This window comes from Diprion similis, chromosome 4 (assembly GCF_021155765.1).
Source record: "Diprion similis isolate iyDipSimi1 chromosome 4, iyDipSimi1.1, whole genome shotgun sequence".
Classification (NCBI taxonomy): Eukaryota; Metazoa; Arthropoda; class Insecta; order Hymenoptera; family Diprionidae; genus Diprion; species Diprion similis.
The window spans coordinates 9,937,900-9,959,728 of NC_060108.1; the positions used below are offsets into that span (position 1 = coordinate 9,937,900).

At 35.3% G+C, this 21,829-nt stretch overlaps 1 protein-coding gene and 1 long non-coding RNA gene across 3 annotated transcripts in view; one reads left to right on the top strand and one right to left on the bottom strand.

Moving 5' to 3' along the window:
* LOC124405564 (zwei Ig domain protein zig-8-like) overlaps positions 1-21,829 on the top strand; it is a 230,116-nt gene that overhangs the window by 33,885 nt on the left and 174,402 nt on the right. The window lies entirely within an intron of this gene.
* The window catches only part of LOC124405565, a 76,059-nt gene continuing 60,945 nt past the window's right edge, over positions 6,716-21,829 (bottom strand). For both annotated transcript variants that reach the window (XR_006929122.1, XR_006929121.1), the window contains exons 3-4: positions 21,572-21,577; positions 6,716-6,726 (exon numbers count right to left, since the gene is read on the bottom strand). This is a non-coding gene — a long non-coding RNA (uncharacterized LOC124405565). The remainder of the gene's footprint in view (positions 6,727-21,571; positions 21,578-21,829) is intronic.

Below are 21,829 nucleotides of genomic sequence, written 5' to 3' on the forward strand. Positions count from 1 at the left end.
ACATTTTTTGTATATAGATCCCCATGCCCATCGTTTCTTCCTCACGCTGATTACACGTACACCGTGTACGGGTACCGAACCAGGTCTCTCAGCGGCAACGTGCCCCATCGCTTACAAATAAATCGTTTTAAAATAGAGTCCATTTAGTCGCTATGAATTGGACTTCACAGTTTTGTAGAGAATTGATCAAGGAATGCGCTGATATATTTTTTTTTTTGAATTCTAAGTCGTGTCAATTTTCTTGAAAACTATGTTTGAATAATATATTTATTTATAACAATCGGAATTGTTCGTTACCGCAGGATAAAATAAAATTATAATGAAAGTGGCATTCAAGAGCTTCAAAATGCATATTTGACGAAGTCAGTAGGATGAATAAAACCGGAGATAAAGGCAATTGAAAGAGAGTGTGTTTTTAGATTTTTTGCCGTTTTTCCGCAATTTCAATACTCGGTAACTTCTAAACTAGGGGCGATAAAAATAAAATAAAAATTGTTCAATGAATTAATTTGATCCGAATTATCAATTCAATTGATGAAAATTTATCTTAATAAATTATGGCTCAAAGTTTCTTGTTCTATTACTGAGGCTACGCAGATTAAAATTTCTACAACCTTCTGATCTGAACAATTATTCGATGAATTTTCTGTGTAACTTACATTTAATAATTTTTTAATCTTCTGCTGCAAATTTTCATCACAGACACTTACTTTGGATTCGACTTTGCGCTTTCATAATATTTATAATTATAATTTTGTTTTGTTAATTCTTTATTTAAGAATATAGGCAGCTGGTATGTGAAAGGCCTAAAAGAGGTTACACGCGCGAGCGTTCGTCAATTGAACACGACGAATTATAATAATTATTCAAACTTTGGCAAATATACTTATCGACGATCGTTTTTTCTTGTGGCTGGTGGGAGAGATGGAGAGAGATCACCGTGGCCCATTCACCGACAATTATGCAGATCGCCCATTTTTCTTTAGTATCTATACGTCCCACAGGTTCGAAGCTTGCGTCCTTTATATTTCTTTACAAACAATTTCAGTCCTTCGAATACACCAATGACATATAGTTATTCGATTTCGTAGTCCTCCCTGACCAGGGGGCTTAGGTCGACTGCTAATCTGTCGTCAGCGTGCTCGTCGTGCGAAATGTTTTTTGTTCCATGCTCTCTCTCTCTCTCTCTTTACTTCTAATATTCCCACATACTGTTCTATTCACAATGATTCTAGTGGCTGTACCATTACAGCTGGGGCAACATACCATGGTTTGAAAGCACTAATATATTCGTTGATAAATTCAGCAGTGAGGTAAGAAGTAGAAAACTGGAACAGTGAATGGTTTGAGCCAGGTATTGGTATCTGTTTACAAGACGTACCTTCAACGCTGGAAGCAAACTGTGCTCTGTGTTTATTCAGCTTTATGTACATTAGTGTCCACACATTGAGACACCGCAGCCAGCACGATATTTGTCGCAATTTGGTGCATCAGTTGCAATGTGCAAACATCTAAATTGCGCGTGGAATCACATGCATTAGGTTACTGATCGTGAAACTTGAGTGAATAATTGATCTGCAGTGTGCTCTGTGATTTTAGGTTGGAAAATTTTTTCTAGGGTATCTATGGATCAGAATGCTAATTTTTACTATCATGATTCAAAATTGAGATTTCAAGAACTTGAAGTGCATGTTAAAAAATTGCACCTACGATGCCCATAAACTCATCATGCAAATGTATAAGTTCGTGGAAACTGTTCATTACAAAATAATCCAATCCTCAATGTACTAAGAAATAATTTACGAAGCAAACGGCTTATTTAAAATACTATGCAGTAATTAAATACTTTTCTTCACTGGAATTAAAGTATGTGATTATGATTCCTTACCTTAAAGTCATTTGAGGTTTATAAATAAAATTTTCACACACGTCAGGTTTCATACTGAAAAGCATTTACTGATTTTTTCAAAATTATGTAAATAAGCCAAACAAAACTTTATTTTTCGTTGAAAAACCTATGTTTTTTTAACCATTGGCTTTTGTCTTGTAGCCAGTTATCCCAGTATCCCTCTAAACTGCTATCTCCTGATTATAGTGTTCCTCGTGTTCATCGCTTAATGAACCCATGTTTTGCGGAAAAAAACTGAAATGGGAGTGTATCAATGGATTTTTAACGATATATTGCACCCTGGTTTATGTTAAGCATTCCGCATTCCAGCTATTCCAAAAAACAACTCGGTTAATTGCGAGCAACTCTGAGTGTTGAAGTGTACGATTTCATCCTGTGCAGCTTACAAATGCGGCAGGTTTTTTACCCAGGAGTGTTGAATATTCACAACAAAAATAATAATTTCTATTCTACGTTAAAACCTGTATTTTACGTGTACATATATAAACTAGCAAAAATACCCGGCGTTTCCCGGGTTACAAGTTAAATAGAATAATAATTGATTGATTGATAATTTAGTATAAATATATAATTATAAACAAAATTAAATTACTTGGAAGATTCTTATAAAGAAAATCATCGACCTTTCTTGAAGTTTCTATGACAGATTTTCATAGATTAAAGTGTGAACGGATGTATTATTACCTCAGAGCCGCAGTAAAATATAAACTGAGAATGTTTGGCAACCTGATGGTAAAAACTACCCATCGGAGGCTCCATATTTTAGGCGAACGGAATACTTTTCCAAGTTTCAGCATAATCTATGATTCGGAGGTCTGATACTCTCCTTGTGAGTAATCTGTCACTAATTTTGACTATTATTGAAGCCTACACAACATTGATGCGAAAATACCGCAATCAGCGTAATTCTGCACGCAACGCTGAACAAAACTATCCAAAATCATTTCAGCTTCATGCGAAAATAACTCCAGGGAATGTATTGCTGCAATAAGGAGTAATTAAATTATAAGAATACGTTTCTTATTTTTATTCTTGCGTAAAATAAAACTTTTTTTGGACATCTGAATTCAACATTTCATCTCAAGTTCTACTGACAGTGGTATTTTTACATCAGTGCTACAAAGGCTTTGATAATAGTCAAAATAAGACTTATATATATATATATATATATATATATATATATATATATATATATATATATATATATATATATATATATATATATACAAAATTTCAGAGTTTAGTCAATCTCAGCGAGAAAAATCACGTAATAAAGATCAGTTCCAAAGCGGTATCACGTCAAATTTGAAACTGATTTTTGATTCAGCCAGGTATCCGGGATATATTCAGACATTTGGGCAAGTGGTCACCTCAACCTCAGCTTGATGAGGTTACTGTGAGGTAATTCGAATAACACGTCGTTCTTAGTTCTTTCTTGCAAAAATGACTAAAGAGCTTCATTGATATTAATAATACGAACAAGACTCGCCAGTGAAGAGGACAGCTGCGAGGAGAATAGTCGTCCCCGGGCCTTCTTCACCGCCAGTATTTCTGTCCGGATATTCCGTGTAATTAAAGACAAAGCTTCAGGGATAGTTGTTATTTCCTATTGGCTGACGCAACCCTGATATCCGGTGTTCTTGGCGATATAAACCGATCAGCCTGTTTCTCTTGAACCTTCAATTCATTTATTGTTGTTACCTTATAGGCGTTTAGGTCATGAGAGCACAAATTAGCTTTAGATTCTGTAAAATTGTCGATGAAGCTTGGCATCAATAGATCTGTTCATAATTTTTTTTAACAGATTACACAATAATTCAATACAGTGGATCCTAAAAAGCTCAATTTTGTGAGGATCTAAAGATTATTATTTTCCATGGGTAGGAAAATCTACATACTATATGATAATAATTATGATAAAAATAAGACTTATGCAGTCACCGATAAAATTCAGGATTCAGATGAAACAGCGATAAAATGTGCGAATAACTATTGAAAGAGTCCCCAAACATCTGCTTTATGATCTTGAAAATGAAACTCCCATTATTATTCCGACCGAACATCGCTCAGGTCACATCATTTTATCCCTCAATTATTCCCGTGTTTGAGTCTTCGTGATTCACTAAGCGCTTAAGCTGGCGGATCGATGCAAGCGCAAATTCGTACCTACCGATCATGCGGAAGTTCATTAACGAGGTTGCACTGTAACTGAGAAATACTCTTTGACTGTACGTTCCATGTCGTCACTAACCTGCGTGTGTATTGAAACGTGTGAAAGGCACGGCAGGGTTCCACCACCAACAATTTCAACGACTCGGGCGCTCCGGGATTAATCAGGCGTTACCTTTGATACGAAATAACTCCGGATGCATCGAAAATCCAACGGTTGGATTGGGATTCGGTGGGAACACATAAGTAATCCTCGCTCGATTTAGAGGGTTCCGAATTTTTACTCTCAGATTTGACTTATTGTCAAAAGTTTTGTTCGTGTTACTTTTTCAACGTAAAACCACATCCCGAAGCGATTTATTTTTTTTCGGACTTACTGATTTTTGTTAATGAATAATCAAAAATTTTGAATAATTACCACGTGACCACTTATGACTTTCTTTTCCAAAGATGACTCACTGGGAGGAAATTTCCAAGTCATGAAACGTTTATTTTTGATGGACATTACTGAAGAAAAATAATCTGTTCAAACTGCTAAAGTAAACAATTACCACAGATTTTCGAATTCAAACACAAAATGGAAGAATTACTAAACACAACATATTTTCTTTCGATGCTCCTTTCTTGAAAAAATAACCAGAAAACGAAAATTTTCACCGCTGCTACAGAAACAGGTGATTCCTTCTTGATTTATTAGTAATTTTCTAATTAGAGGGCCTGCCAAAATAGAACTGACTATTGCAGGCGGAATTTCCAGACATTCTAGTTAAATTTATCTGCAACGATTTCAATTATAGTAACAGATAGATTTTTTTTACCTTTACTTATTCAATTAGAATTTGAACGTTTTTTGTGTCGAAGGTTAAATGAGACGACAAGATATGCCAACGTGTCGGCTCTTGGAAGGGAGTCTTCCGCGGATTTTAATAATTTATTTAAACAAAGAATATAAAAAGTGTGCCTTTGTTACGAAAAAAGAAGAGAAAAGGAGGTTATATAAGATCACTCAGTGGCATGTGAATTTATCTCTATTCGATATAGAAGAAACAAAAGTGTCAAGAATCAATCATGTCCAGATGACTCTGCGGTTGTCAACTGTAACAACAGTTAATTGCGAAATCACCTAAACTTAGTGGAAATGTTTTGTATCCTAAAAACTTACCAAGAAAAGATTGCATCAATAATTTACTTGTCGGAATCTTTAAGGATCATTTTTTGGTTCTCACGAAAAAAAAATCGAAAAATAGAGAAAAAAAATCATTTCTTTCCGGTTTTTAAAATAAAGTTGTGTTATAAACTGCTTAGATTATCAATGCTAGACCTCATATTTACAAAATCATCATGACTCACTATATTACACATCTCAAGTATCAATCTTCTTCTATGAACCTGCTTACGACATCTGATACTGACTTCCTCGAAGCTGATATAATGGCCTAAATATATTTTAAAAATTTTTAGAATTTTTTTGATTCCCCCCAAAAATATGTTCATATTATAGAAACAAAATCCGCTGTCAACATAAAAATTTTCGGATAATATTACCACTCGCCGGTGGACGATTTAAATTTGAAATCTAAAATACATGACAATTTCCGATGTTTGTCAATTTGTTTTCTGTTTTTTTTTTTTTGTTGTAAATCAGAATTAGCTGAAAAAATCAATTGGGTACTTGAGAACAATTTTTAGACTTCCAACTAAACGTAGGAACAAAAAAACTTTGGGGTGAGCGTACGTATTCCGTAGATAAAAACCCTCAATCAAACCGTAAAAACTACGGTTTTGTGAAGTATAAGAAAGCTTTCAGATTCTACCTATTTCACTTGGAAAAAAAATTTAGTCGTAATGACAAAAATTTTCTCCTTGCAAGGAAATTTCAGGGTTAATTTACAGGTGACCAAACATTTTTTTCACAGAACCAAAAAGTTCATTTGATTTTATATAATAATAGGCAGAGATCATAATATTTGAGCAATTCCTAAGAAACGATTTAGTCGCACAATCTCAGAGATCCTGTTGCGATTGCGAAAGCAGATCTACTACAGTAAAAACGTTTTATAGAGATTGAACAATGATTCTTTAATTGGCGCAACTGCAAAAATTATCGTTTGACTATAATTTATGCTGTATGAATTAAGTGCTACCTCAAAGAATGGCAAAAAAATATGCCATTGTGAATTGAGAGGCTGATTCAATGTATTACGGATTAGACGAATGCATGAAGCCCATCCTAATCTGCTCATCTTACTTCTCTTGCAAGAGAGAATTTGCTACGCGTTACAGAGAGTACTTCGCTACTTGGACAAGCAATTTCGTAGATTTACGATGTAACATATTATTTGAAAGCGGCAATCAATGAGTAGCTCTCATAATTTTATAAATTTTGCTCATCTTCATCCACCAAATCGATTTAGTGAGCCGTATGAAGCGATTTAGTTGAATCCACCAGCGCGTATTTAATATTTTCATAATAGCGTGACGAGAGTGTTATTTCATTAAACTCACTGGATTAAAATCGAGATTTCGTTGTTATGAGTATATTTCATTCTATTGAATTTGTTTGCGATTTTGTAACAATTATTTCATTAAATTTGGTATTTACAACAAAAAAATTGTGTTGATACCAGGAAATTTTCTAAAAAATGCGTCTCAAAATCAATCCTATGTTAAGATGGAAGAATAAACTTTGTTCTGAGGCATGAAATTTTTTTTTTCCATTTGTGTTCATGAAAAAAAAAAAAATTCAGAAGCATCGAAAATTTGAAACTTGAATCACCCACTGGCGCGTATTATTACTATCAAAATAATTTGATATTGTCAGTTTTTTTCTCTTTAATATTAACATTTTTTTGGGGGTAAATTAAAAAAATTCCATAATGACCAAAACAATGGACACCCTAATGCTTAGTTAAAACTGTCTGTTTTTTTGAGAATACACAAATGTTTCGTTTATGTTCATTGATGCTAATTTTTAAAAGCCTACTAATTTGTCCAATGTCAAAACCATTTATCACGGTCCAAAAGTAATAAAATTACAGGGTGTTTCATATACAAAATTATAACTTTTCTTAATGAATACTTGTCTTAATGAACTCCATTTTTTGGCAGATCACACAGCCTAGACAGATTAATAACGTTTTTAAAAACACATTTGATATCGGATGCCCTTAAAGCTTGTCTTACTAACTGGCAATGAGATAAACCTTCGACATATGGGAAATTCGTGACAAAGTTTAACGCTGGAATATTATCAGCAGCATTTCAGATGATACCAGTCAATAACCCGTGCAAGAAAGTATAACTTGCGAAAGTGTATATCCTGAAAAAGCCTTGAACTGCTGAAAAAACCCTTGGACACATATTGCTAAAAACTTGCCAACACTTGGTTATTAACACAAGGGTTCTGTAAGCCTTGGGAATAGGTTGGCTATTAGTTCGCTGAACATTTGCTCTTAAGGCTTGGTAACATCTTGGTCATTTCCTTGGAGAACACTTGCTTTAACCCTTGCTTTAGCGTTGCCTATTCTCTTGGAAAAAACTCGCTTCTCTACCTTGGCAATGCCAACGTTATTCAAATGGCAAAGACTTGCTCCAACTCATGCTTTTGCTTCGGCTATTATCTTAGAAAACCCTCGCGAATTGCTTAACCAATTAAAGGTTTCAGCTGTCGCAGCTGGGTGTATTATCCGACGTGGCCGGAATTAGGTTAGGTTCGTACTAGCATTTGGGTGAGATCGTTTGTTACTGTGTTACATCCGACGAAAGTGTAAGTGGAAGATTCAGGCGTGTTCTCGATAAAGATGAATAATAAAAGTGGTATACTAAATTACGATAAAGATTCCAGAGATAGTTTTTCGAGTGCTGATTTCGTATGTCACGAAAAAGTGAAAAACTAGTCGCAAAAAAAATATCCGAGTGTAATTTACTTGTACTCGGATCACAAGGATGGATAGAAAAAGATTTGACGAAAATGTAAACCACATGCCAAGTACATACATACATGTAAAATAATCGATGTACTATAATACAAGGTAACAAGACCTAACAGAAAAATTTGCGTTTGAACTTTGCATAAATCTCGGCTTATAGCATTTTTGTTACATTCATGAAACGAAAGTTGCTATAAGATTTCATACTTAACTAGCGATAAAAAACGTGAGTGACATTGAAACGTTAGCATAAGTTTTGAAAAGTTACAAATGTTTGCATTCGAGAGTTTGACGTAACCGGTTCAAGCGTGCGATTAATTAATGCTAGCGACCCGTCCGTCCCGAGTTCGAATTTACTGCCGAAGGTTTAGCGCAGCGTATTTATACGAGTTGCGTTTTTCCAATTAGTGTAGGCAATCAATTATGACTAGTTTAATCACTGATAACCAATACAAATACAAATGTTATACATGAAAAAAAAGTTGCCATCTTATTTCGATAAATTCGCTTTTTTTCGCAAGCGTTATTACAAGCTTATTGTAAGGCAAAATTTTTTTCTAGGGAAGTCCTATCTGGTCAAATGGATATTTTTATCATGGAACATACTGCTTGTCAATGAAAGCCTTTCGTTCACCAAACTGTAAATACTAGTCACTTTTTGTTTCGAAATATGATAGAACTCAAAATTTGAATATTTTTATGATCAAGTTTGTTTTTGACTCATGTTTCATTACAGTTACGTCTAGGAAACTGATCTTATCATTCGACTCAACTTCTGAAGTGAATTAAAGCCTATCATGAAAATTATTAAGGACTTTACTAACAAAATCCAAGCGGACTGATAGGGTTGTTAGCAAAATATGATGAACATGTGTGTAATAAAACGCCAGGTGAAAATATAAGAACTACAAAGATCTTAACTCCAATTCTTTCATAACAAAGTTCAAAAAAATTGGGGACGATCGGAATCACATTGCCAAACCGAATGTCTGGGAGTAAATTGTCTTGTCAAATTTCAAAACAGCTGCATCAAAACACAGTTTAAGGGGTGGTAGTAACTTTTGTGAAGGAACTTCCACATTTTCTTACATTTGATCCCATTTTTTGATAGCAGATCTGATACCTAGATCTGTCGGAATATTGGCAAAGAACGAAACCACATCCAAATATCAGCTATAAAATGAAAAATTGGGAGATTGCCACCTTCCCCAGAACTAATCATATAATTCATTTCATTCGGAATGAAGAATAAGTTTTGACTGTTCAGCCGTGCGCTATTGTACGAATGTAAAACTATACTCCTCAGGAACACCGCAGGCTGTTTGTATGTCACGTCTGTATCGCAACTACCTGCTCATCTGCGAGGTACAACACCCAATTCAATTAGGTTAAACATATTTGCGTTAATGAAGCCTTCTCGAGAGAAGGACCTGGAATTCATTCGAATTAAGATGATGAATTGTGTGAAAATTAGCCGTTAATCACGAGAGTTCGTTATCCTCGTTTGAAAGACGGCGAGTGGGCGGCATCGCTTCATTACAAAAATCCTGTCACCTAAATCCGGCAAATTAGTTGGTAAAGAAGTAAGGTGAGATATGATTAGTAAATTTGTCTTTGTTGCAATTTCTATTAAAAATTTGTAAAAGGATGGGTATCGTTTCGATATAACGCGTTCACTTTGAAATGAAAATATTGACGGAAAATGCTTTTATTTGAGTGAAGAAGCACTTTTTGGACAATATTGAGATGTTTTGGACATGTTTCAGGAATTGATTTTTTTTTTCTTCATAATTTGCGTTTTTCAAGCAAGGTGAGAATAATTCTAAAAAATAAATAGCGGCAATCGATTTTTCAGAAAATTTTACCCCTGAAATCATATATTTAACAATTATTTAAGGGGGGGGGGGGGGGGGGGGGAGGTAAGGGTTTCAACGTAAAAAAACCAGCTTGTTTTGCAATATTTCTGCGTGAAAAAATTACAGAATATTGTTAAAAGTATGCTTAATAATGTACAAAAGGTTTCAATAAATTTGCTCAATCCATACTTTCAAAAAAATTCACAAAAAAAGTATTTTTTTTTACGCTGAAACGCTTAACCCCTCCTTCAAGAGTTTTGCTTAGATCGACTTAAAATTTTAAGAATATATTCTTGAAATGTTTAACAATAAGATAAGACAAAAAAAATCGATTTTTCGAAAGTGTAAACCTTTACCCCCCCCCCCCCCTTAATATGCAGTATATTTGGAGAAAAACATTACAAACTACAATCAAGATTATACACTATAGTATACAAAAAGTTCAATGGGTTAAACGTTAAATGAAATCGCTGCACGATTCTCATTCTCGAGTTCGATATGTCATCCACATAGATTCGTTGCATGAAATAGAAAAACGTTTTGTCAATATGACAAACGGGATAAAAAAACAACCTGGCAAAATAGAATTCAATACGATACAAAACTTTGATTTTATAGTCGAAAACATTTTCCTGGAAAATAATCGGAACTAAACATTGCGGGCTGAATCCATATCAAATCAGGCATGACAGCGGAGATCATATTCCATAATTGCTCGTAACTGAAGTATGTTCTTTTTCGCCCAAAATTCGTGAACACGTATATTTAATTATTACCCAAATAACGATTTTTGAGACATATAAGATAAATTATATGGTTTTTTTCTGATATTTGACGTATAATTTACGAAAAATAACCGCTAATTTCGCAAATTTGGAGCTTTTGTAAGAATTCTTGTTTTGGAATACGTAGCATCTCACACTCCCTCGAATCAGATATCAAAATGCAAAAAATTTTCAAAATTGCGAAAAATACAGAGATTGAAAAAAAGTCGTTTTTCTGAAAGAGCTTAGGTTTGATTTTTCCGAAAACTCAGTATGTCTTGATACGGAGTATACACTGTGTACCCTACGAACGGCAATATTGATTTATTATTATTTTTCGAGATATTATTTTTTTGATCAATTTCATTTGACAGCTGTATTAACATGCAAGGTAGGTTAATATTGTTGGGTGTGACGGTCAGTTTTCGAATATTTGTTTATTTGGACAAAACGTTTCGGCTGTGGCATGGCCAGCCATCCTCAGTTCTGTGGGAATAGCACATATACTTAGTGACTAGGTTTACATGAAAAACAATTTGTAACAATTGATAAATTAGGAAGCACGGGCTATACATTCTTCGGCCACGTGTTAACCAACCTAATGTTCCGAATTGGAGGTTAGGAAACCCCTCTTGAAATTTGACTCGACTGTTTACTCTAATACAAAAACATTTTTAAATTGTTAACATTTTTCTTGAAATTGAAGCTACTTAGAGAGGTACAACAATGACTAGTGTTATGATTTTGATGGTATTTAATTCAAACTTACGAGTTTTCTACTTCTATTGCGCATCTAGGTGTTAATTGAAGGCGCTCCCGTGGAGAAGTGATCGAGAATCGAAAATGTGTATTGCAGGTGGATAGTGGTTACCTGTCGGTCGGTACTGTAGAGACTCGCACATTTGAAATAATTACCGTACGTTACATATGTAGAAGTGGTGCATATAAATTACTTAAATGATCAATGTCAGTTCTTATGTTACACGTGATATTCCGACTAATGTGAATCATTTCCTTAACTAACCGGTTTTGATAATCGGACTCGTGAGTTAAGATAGTAGGGTTATCAAAATCAAATTTATGTCCTAAGGATAAGCTATGTAGTGTAGCGGTGATCATTTATGCGTTTGTTCAAATGTTGAGAGGTCTGACCTATATATGCATTCTCACAGTTCAAACAATCTAATTTGTATACTAAATTCGAGTGGAGCATTGTGGGATCAGTATCTTTAAGTCGGGTGAAAATTCTTGCAGGTGTGTTTTGTGTTTTATGTACCACTTTGATGTTGAATTTTTTTAAATAACCTTTGAGGTTTTCTGAGAGTCCTTGGACGTAAGGTAGAGAGATATTTATTGTTGTGGAATTGTCGTTAACGATAGTTAATTCTCGTTTTTTTAAAAACTCATCATTATTGTAAAGTTTTTCTACTCTATTCGTTATGATGTTATTAATGGTGTACAGTGGGTACCCATTTTCTATGAGTGTGCCTTTGATGAGTTTCAAATTTTTTTCCCTAAACTCTGGTTCTGCTAATATTAATCCCCTGTCTACCAGTCCTGTTATGACACTTTTTTTGTATGTTAATGGGTGGTGTGATCCGAAATGTAAGTATCGACCCGACCAAGTGTGTTTTCTGAACCAATCAATCCTCAGTGTGTTGTTTATGTTAATAATGTTTAAATCTAGGAAGCTAATGGAGTTTATATTTTGTGTTTCAAAGGTAAATTGTAGATTGGGGTGAAATTGATTAAACTTGTCTACAATATCTTTAATGTTATCCAGGTGTACACTAGTAAGTATGTCGTCGACGTATCTTTTATAAAAAGGTAAAGTGTAATTTAATTTAGGGATGGTGAAGTTTTCCAGTTTTTCCATTACTATGTTTGCAACTGCAGGACTAATGGGCGAACCCATGGCTACGCCCTTGATTTGTTGATAGAATACTTTTTTATAAACAAAATACGTAGACGTTAAGCAGAGTTCTACAGCCTTCAAAAAGTCCGCTTTTGGTAGAATAGTGTGTTTTTCAATTTTACCCCATCTATCTTTAATACTGTTTAGGGCTAAGTCTGTAGGAATATTTGTAAATAATGATGTCACATCCAACGATATTAATTTGTGTGTAGTAGGAATATGTATCCCTCTAATCTCTTTGGCTAGGCCCCAGGACTCTTTGACATGGAATTTGGAATTTCCAATTATTTTGTTTAACGCAACTGATAGATATTTAGCTAGATTGTAGGTTGGGGCACCTATATTTGATACAATTGGTCGTAGAGGAACATTGACTTTGTGTATTTTCGGTAAAAAATAAATTTTTGGAGGTACGGCACAATGAGTTTTTAAACTTTTTCCTGTACACGACGAGATGATGCTTTGTTTGAACCAGTTATTGACCAGATTATTATTTTTCTTCTCTATGATATTTGTCGGATTTGATTTCAGAATACAGTAAGTGGTTGTATCATTTAGCATTTGTGTGGTTTTGTTATGGAAGTCTACCGTGTCTAAAATTACTGTTTTATTTCCTTTGTCGGCTCTAGTGACTATGATTTCTGGGTGTGAGGTTAGGAATTTTTGTGTTGCTGTAATGTTGTTCAGTTCTCTCTTTTGTGTGTGATTAAGTTGTTTTTTGGAATGTGTACTGATTTTGTGTGTTACGTTGCTCCGGATAATATCCTTAGTGGTTTTATCCAGACCCGTAAGACCCGACTCTATTTTGCAGATAATGTCGTCTACCAGTAATTTGTTGGGTTTGTAAGGAATTCCATGCTTTGATCCTAGTGCAGGTGTGTCGTTAACATTGTCTGGAATGGTGACGTTTGTGAAGTTTACAATCCACTTTTTTGTGGGTATTCTTTTTTGTACTTTTTGGTCAAGTTTCTCAAATTTGTGTATATTATATTTTTTCTTTTGTTCGAACCATCTTCGGTCTCTAAGTTCGTCATTATGTAATCTTTTTAAAATTGAAGGGTCATTGGTGTTTTGTTTAATGTATGTCATTAAGTGCAATATATCTCTATTTAGCCGTTTCAATTCTGATATAGTGTTACCAATTTCTATATCTAGTAATTTGTCTTGAAATTTTTTAAAAGCTTTTTTGAAACGATTGATTTGCAACTAAGTGTTCTAGGTTTTTTACTCTAAAATGTAGGAAGTTAGGAACTATGCCTTTTGTACGGCATCGCAGCAAGAAAATTCTTCTGTTTGTGGCGTTGGACGACTTTCTCCTGGCTTTGGCGAGGGTTCTGAGTGGTTGTGACACTAGTCATTGTTGTACCTCTCTAAGTAGCTTCAATTTCAAGAAAAATGTTAACAATTTAAAAATGTTTTTGTATTAGAGTAAACAGTCGAGTCAAATTTCAAGAGGGGTTTCCTAACCTCCAATTCGGAACATTAGGTTGGTTAACACGTGGCCGAAGAATGTATAGCCCGTGCTTCCTAATTTATCAATTGTTACAAATTGTTTTTCATGTAAACCTAGTCACTAAGTATATGTACTATTCCCACAGAACTGAGGATGACTGGCCATGCCACAGCCGAAACGTTTTGTCCAAATAAACAAATATTCGAAAACTGACCGTCACACCCAACAATATTAACCTACCTTGTCTGATGCAACGGTCAACAACCTCTCTACAAATGTATTAACATGATTAGATGCTAAGAATATACCTACTTCAGTTACGAGCAATAACGGAATATGAACTTCGCTGGCCTACATGATTTGAGATGACTTCAGCCTGCAGATTATATTCTTGCATTTATTATATTGATTTACATGGACCAGTGTATTGAAGAATTTCGGGAGAAACCCAAATTTACCCGTGAGTTCACACCGAAATCAACCTCTAACTACAAAGGGTAAATTCGTATTCCTTTATTGACGGTTCACCTCAAAATTCTGGGGCAAACCCCAGGCTTAGGAGGTCACATTAAAATTATGGATTTTTTCCTCAAGTTTTCTGCACCCTGTGTGATTCACGTGAATATAATATTTACATAACTAGTGAATTGTGAATTGATGCATTTCATTGTGAAATACTTAAATAGAGATAACAGACGAGACACTATCATATTCGGAATCAGTATATGGGTAAAATATAACAACATAGATATGACATGATTTTTTTACGCGCAAGAACAATTGTCCACCAGTAATGTGAAATATGACATTTTCAGTAACCTAATGATAATTTTCGAAGGTCGAAAAGTCGACTTATTCCGAAGTTATTGCGAATCGCTCTGATTTAAGGGTGTAACTGTTAGCCGTTGACGTTAACCTTCTTTGCGTTCATATCCAATCGAACCCTTGAATTTGAGGATTTATACTAAACGAGACTTGGGCTTTGTCCTCCAAGTTGAAAATAACCGCCAATTTTATTGATATGCTTTTAAATTGCAGGGTGTACCTTGAAAGAGAATTTTCAAAAATTTCATGGTGGTAGTACGAAATAGAAATGATTGTAATTCTGGAAATTAATGTCAGCCCATGTTTGCTAGGCCTCCAACAACTTAGCGTTCATCCGCAGAATTTTGTATAAAAATTGGCGCAATTTTTTTTCAGTAATGAGTCAGAATCGCTCGAATACAAGCGACTTCTGAAGGTACAGATTTTGGTAATATTTAATACATTCAAAAGCAAGTCTCGAAAACAGCTGAAAAAATTGATCAGCACTTTGGGACACTCACATGGAAAATCAAAAAGGTTCACAGCCAGAAATTGGTGAAAGTTTTTCGGATTATCTCATATATAAGTCCTCAGAATTCTTGTTTTATCTCCATTCTCTCGCACAAATTTACTAACCAAGTTAGCAAGTATAAACAGATTCAACTCAATAGCTCCCCAACTTTTCCGGATGTGCCTTGGATGTATTTTCTTTTTTCACCAAGTCCACTACGGTATTAGGAACATTTCAAATAAAGCACTGTACTCGGGCGAAACTGTGAACTTTCCGACACTCGTTATTTTTACTTTCTTACAAAGTTTTCACTCTAGTTCCACAAGCTGAAGTAAAAGCTAGAAAGTAGTTGTCTCGCACTCCACGTATTGCATTGATCGAACGAAATGAAGTTAAGGGATTTTCGTTTTTTTTCGCTAAATTTATCACTTTTTTCTAATTCTCTGGTGAAGAAACTGTACAGTGGATCAATGCGAAAATTGACATGTGAATTTATTTATCTTTTATCTATGCACAAAAAAATTGAAAATCATTTCCTCATAAAAATACGCCTCCCACCTTCCTCGACGCGCGATGATCCCCAGTTGACAGTGTGCATGATTTGAGTTTTCCCATTGATCCGGCAACAAAAGCGCAAAAAATTTTACTTTACACACATATAGCTATCGTTCGATGAAGCGTAAAAAAAATTGCAGATCCGGTGAAGTTTTAAACGCAAAATATCGATTGATCGAAACAAAAATAGATCGTTCTTTTTGTTGTAAACAAAAAAATATCCAACGTATTGCTTTTTTTTTCATCAAATGCTAGAAGGACGTCGACTCAGCATGCTTTCCAAATTTGAAGGCAATCCGTTGAATAGTTTTTTAGACATCATGCACACCGTCAACTGGGGATCATCGCACGTCGAGGGAGGTGGGAGGCGTATTTTTGAGAGGAAATGATTTTTATTTTTTTTGTGAATAGATAAGAGATAAATAAATCCACATGTCAAATTTTGTATTGATCCGTTGTATAGTTTCTTCACCACAAAATTAGAAAAAAGCGATAAATATAGCGAAAAACAGAGAAAATCGCCCTTAAACTGATCATGAAGTATTACAATTATAAAAGACAAGACGTGTCGTCTGTCAAAAGTTTTCGATGTTTCGAGTCTGTTTCGAATCCAAAATTCCATTTTCCTGCCCGCCAATACCGTTCTTGGACAGGTAGTTCGATTAATCCTAAAATAATGTAAAATGGATATTTGGATATATTTTGTGGCATTTTTAGAAGTAAAATTATTGCTTATATTGTTTGTGTTGCCGCCGTAACGGACTTGTTTTTTATATTTGAGTAGGTGATATCGCCTTGCCGACCGTTCCGATACTGCTTTTCTTTTACAAATTCTTACATTTCCGTGCAGTGGACTTTTGCGGGGGTAGTAAGGTCTGTGATTGGTTGAAATTTAACCCCTCCTTGGCAGGGGTGACGAAGAATTGTTTTCTCACGACCACCACATTCCCATGAGATCTGCGTCGCAAGTCGAAGTTTTGAAGGACCTCAATAGTCGATCTGGCTAATATCTAACAACACAAATGGTAAACCCAAGACGCTGGTCCTAGCACTGAACCCCCAGGTTTGTCCATAACTTATTCTAGATCTGTACAGTCGCTAAATTAGCTTATAGTTAATGTTACATAAAAAACAAAAATCGGGAGAAAATATAAGGACGCGTAGATTTTCTATTGCCCATCATATATACGCGAGGGTACAGCGATTTTTCGTTCGGAAGCTTATGAAAAAAGCCTCCTACAGCCCAACGTCCGGATATCACGCTAAGCGACGAGACGCGCTGCCATTAATATGAATGACTTACGCACCCCTTTCACGACCCCTTGTCGCCCTAGCCTTCATTTTCTCTTCCATCCACCTTCCGAATTCATTGTTACCTACTGTTATCATTCAGCGATATGCACCACCCGCATGTGTCATTTATTTCGATAGGATGGTTTCGAAAACGATTTGATAACGTTGGCGCGATCGCACGGAAAGTAATGTACGCCACTGTGTGATGCATGGCGACACTGATATATGAACTCGTATAATGTACCGACATTGAAAACAAACGGAAAACATCTCATTTCGATTCAAATCTGTGCGCCGTTTACTTCTTTCTCCAACAACTCTTTTATTCGACGAAAACGCATATACGCGTTATTCAGTTAATTCCTGAACGAATTATTTTGTAAAATTTTATGACCACGGTATTTTATTTGATGGATTCTTCTAGCGACGAATGAACGTCGGATCGATTCGATAATAACAGTGGAAATTATTTGGTGCAATAAAAAACTCGGTATAATTGAGCCGACTTCAAATATGGTGGAAAATTTTTGGAGGCGGGGTTAAGGTTCCGAAATTGGAAAGTTCCGAAAACGCCTAATTCCGAACTATTTGGTAGTGAAACTTGAAGTAAAGAAGTCAAACTTTTACGAATCAACAAGGTTTTGAATGATCGGAAACCCGAAGGCTCCAAGTTCCCCAAACGCGAGATTACAAAAGTTAAGGTTACGATAGAGTAATATTCTAAAAATTAAGATACTCACACAGCGTGACTTACTCCACGAGTCGGTGTGGAAAATCGGAAAAATTGAAAATCAGAATCACCAGAATTCCGAACGTGAGAATATCGAAAAACCAAACCAAAAAAATATCAAAGTGGAGAAATTTCATTAATCCGAAAGTCACTGAACTGGAAATTTTCGATCATTCGAAATTTCGGTGTTTCATATTTTTTAATTTTCTCATTCTAGCCCTTTCAGAACTTAACACTTTCGCAACTTTGAGCATCTGGTTTTGGACCATTTGAAACTTTGATGTTTCGGCAAAGTTTAATTTCTCTACTTTAAGTTTCGCCACGAAAATATTCGGAACTTGGCGTTTTCGGAACTTTTCAAATTTGGACCTTAGACCCTAGCCCAACTTATAATCGAAAACTATAGTATCAACTACGCGGAGAAAATGATTCACCTGTACGAGGTCCTATGAGATGATTCAATTCTCGTTGATAATTGTGTGTTAGTACAAAGTTTTGGTACTAACTCGACATGCGAGTGACCCATACCATTTTTGATTGCATTAATTTTTTTTTGTTTTGAAGTTTCATTTACCATTCAAACCAGCACCCATGTTTTCTTTAGATTTTCATCACGATTCCATCTTCGACCATCATCTTGTTAAGACTTTAACCTTGAGAACTTCAAATGCCTATAACTCAGCGAAAAAAAACAAATAATGACAAAAGTTAATATACCACTTTCTTCATCTTGAAACTGACTTTCGTCAGAACAAAATTAAAAATTCAATTGAATAGTTTTCGTGATTATGTGTTACTCTCGCACAAAAAACCAGTTTTTTCGCATAGTTCGATAGCTTGGATTGTGTTGAAAACAATGTACATTATTCTGAATCCAAACCCTCGATTTTGCAAGATCAGTATCGGGAGGCTGGAAACCAATGATTTACGCACACAATTTTACGTGATATTTTACATCATACCATAAACTCTTCGTTCATTTCCAAACATACTAAAGTCAGTATTTACGAAAATATCTCATTCGTCTACATGGGCTATTAAAATCTGAATTGAAAAATCAAAATCAAAAGTGAAACACTATATTTTGAATTATTTGTACATGGCTAACCAGTAATTAATTTATACATATTTATGCATAAGAACAACTAATTAGAACAACGTATATGAATATATCGAGAGGTTCTCTAGAAACTATACAAGAACTGCGCATGCACCAAATAATTCAATCTCATTGGTCGGCAAAATCGCCCCTCGACGTTATTTTCGTCAGCTAACCAAGGCCACCAACGTACAAAAAATATGACAAGGCTGTGAATCTCCCGCGCGTGAAGTAGCGCATCGAGGTTATGTTAATATTTATTCTTATTTAGCGTGAATTGTCTAAGAATAGTGTCATTCAGCAATACCGTGATCGATATTAGAAGATATTTGATCAACATGATAAAGACGTCAATGGAGAAACAAACATCAAAAGCTACAGAAATTGGATGAGTTATTTATTGAAAGAAGAAATCTGAAATTAAATGTGAAACGACATTAACGATTGGGAGTCTAGACAATCTGAGGCAGGTAAGTAAAAATATTGTTTATTTTAAACAGATTTTTTATTTACATAAAATTAAAAGTAAATGGATTGTTGAAACCCAGTAGAAGGTAGCTCCGGAGTAGATTTGTTACAGTGCAGTGCTCCGGAAGCCAGTAATCAGTGCTGATGAACATATATCTATCTATCTATCTATCTATCTATATAAGATCGACGTTTTTAAGATTAATGAAGTTAGCGTTTTTAAGATTGAAATTGTAATACGCATGAAGGTGGGTTGACGAGGAGGTGTTTGCCGTCGTCCAGGACCAGCGCTCCGTAGTCTATTAAATTATGGCGGTCCAGGTTGCCGGGAAGGTGTTTTACGTCGTCCAGGACCAGCGCTCCGTAGTCTATTAAATTATTGTGGTCCAGGTTGCCGGGAAGGTGTTTTTTCGCATTGTCCAGGACCAGCGTTCAGTAGTATTTGTGGTCCAGGTTGCCGAGAATGTGTTTTCCGTCGTCCAGGACTAGCGCCACTTAGTTTTCGTGGTCCAGGTTGCCGGGAGTAGCGCTCCGTAGAATTCGTGGTCAAGGTGGATAGGAGGATGTTGATTGTCGTCCAGGACCAGCGATCCGTAGTTTTCGTGGTCCAGGTTGCCGGGAGTGTGTTTTCCGTAGTCCAGGATCAGCGCTCCGTAGTATTTGTGGTCCAGGTCAATAGGAGGATGTTGATTGTCGTCCAGGACCAGCGCTCCGTAGTTTTCGTAGTCCAGGTTGCCGGGAGTGTGTTTTCCGTAGTCCAGGATCAGCGCTCCGTAGTATTTGTGGTCCAGGTCAATAGGAGGATGTTGATTGTCGTCCAGGACCAGCGCTCCGTAGTTTTCGTAGTCCAGGTTGACAGGAGTGTGTTTTCCGCAGTACAGAACTAGCGCTACGTAGCATTTGTGGTCCAGGATGACGGGAATGTATTTTCCGTCGTATAGGATCAGCGCTCCGTAGTATTCGTGGTCCAGCAAACTTCTTTTAGAGGAAGACCAAATATCAGCAGTACTGCACACAAATTCGACAGTGTTCAACTCTATTTTAATTTTTTTCTTAAATTCATTGTACTCATCACAAATTTTATTTTTAGCTGTACGACGGCACATAACGTTTGGAGGCTTTGTTAGTTGCTGTGCACCTTCAATCAAAGCTTTAAAAGACTTATACTCCACTATGGATACTGGTGACATGGTTTCAACAATAAATTGTACAATCAACTTGTCTAAATTAACAGATTTTGAACCACTTGCAACATCACTAAGAGTAGGCTGCTTCAATTTTTTATGTATTACTGCTGATGCTGAACCGCTGCTACTAATCTCAGTATGTTTTCTTTTCTTAAGGTTTGAATTTTTAAAATCTTCATAAGCTTGCAACAGATCTGAGTGACCTTTCCTCTGTAATAAAATAAAAAAGGTGATTAGTACATTAAAAAAGAATCAAAAATTCATTAATTCTCATGAAAAATTCCTCATAAAATAAGTGTTTGAAATAAGTAAACAGTAATTGAAATATTTATCTTGTGTTTTACTTATATACAAATGAATGCATCTTTATAAAAAACCTACCTTTAAATGCTTCAGGAAATTTGTAGTAGAAGTAACACTACCCTTTATAACTTTCGAACATGTATTGCATATTGCAGATACATTCACATCACTTCCATCAACTTGTTTAATATCTTTAAAGCAATGCTTTAAAATTAGCGGTATATTCCAATTATTCTCTTCATCTCTGAAAACAAAAAACAAACTTTGTTAGGAAAAGAAATATGAAATTTTAAGACGACAGTGACGCAGTAATGGGCAGAATAACACATACCTAACATTCCGATTTGTTCGACTCAAACTTATAAATATCTATCATTTACTATAGTGATTCCGCCCAGCTTTGCCTGGGTGCAATCTTGAAAAAAAAACTTTTAAACCTTCTCTAGACAACTACAAACACAGTAACAAAAGAACGATTCATTTTTATTGTATAGAAGATACATAAATTAGATATCACTGATTACCTACAGCCTACAACCAAATTACACACAAATGCGTGAAAATATCATTGATGATTTGTTTGTTGTCATTCTAACCTCTTCCTGGTCTGTTCGCGAGTTGCATACACATTTCTGTCGTCCCTGTCGTCGACTCGAGAAGTGTATAAAATATAATCAAATATTATACTTAGTAAAATAAAATAAAACTTACCTTTCCATGTTTGCAATCTACATAGTAACATAGACTATTTTTTTTTTTTTTAAGGCTCTGATGCCGCTCTTTACCGTGCGGTGATTCTACCAATGTCAAGTGTTGAACGAAGTGTGAAACAAAACGTGCTTGTATTGCTGTGTACATATACGGAAACAACGTCCGAGTGTTGT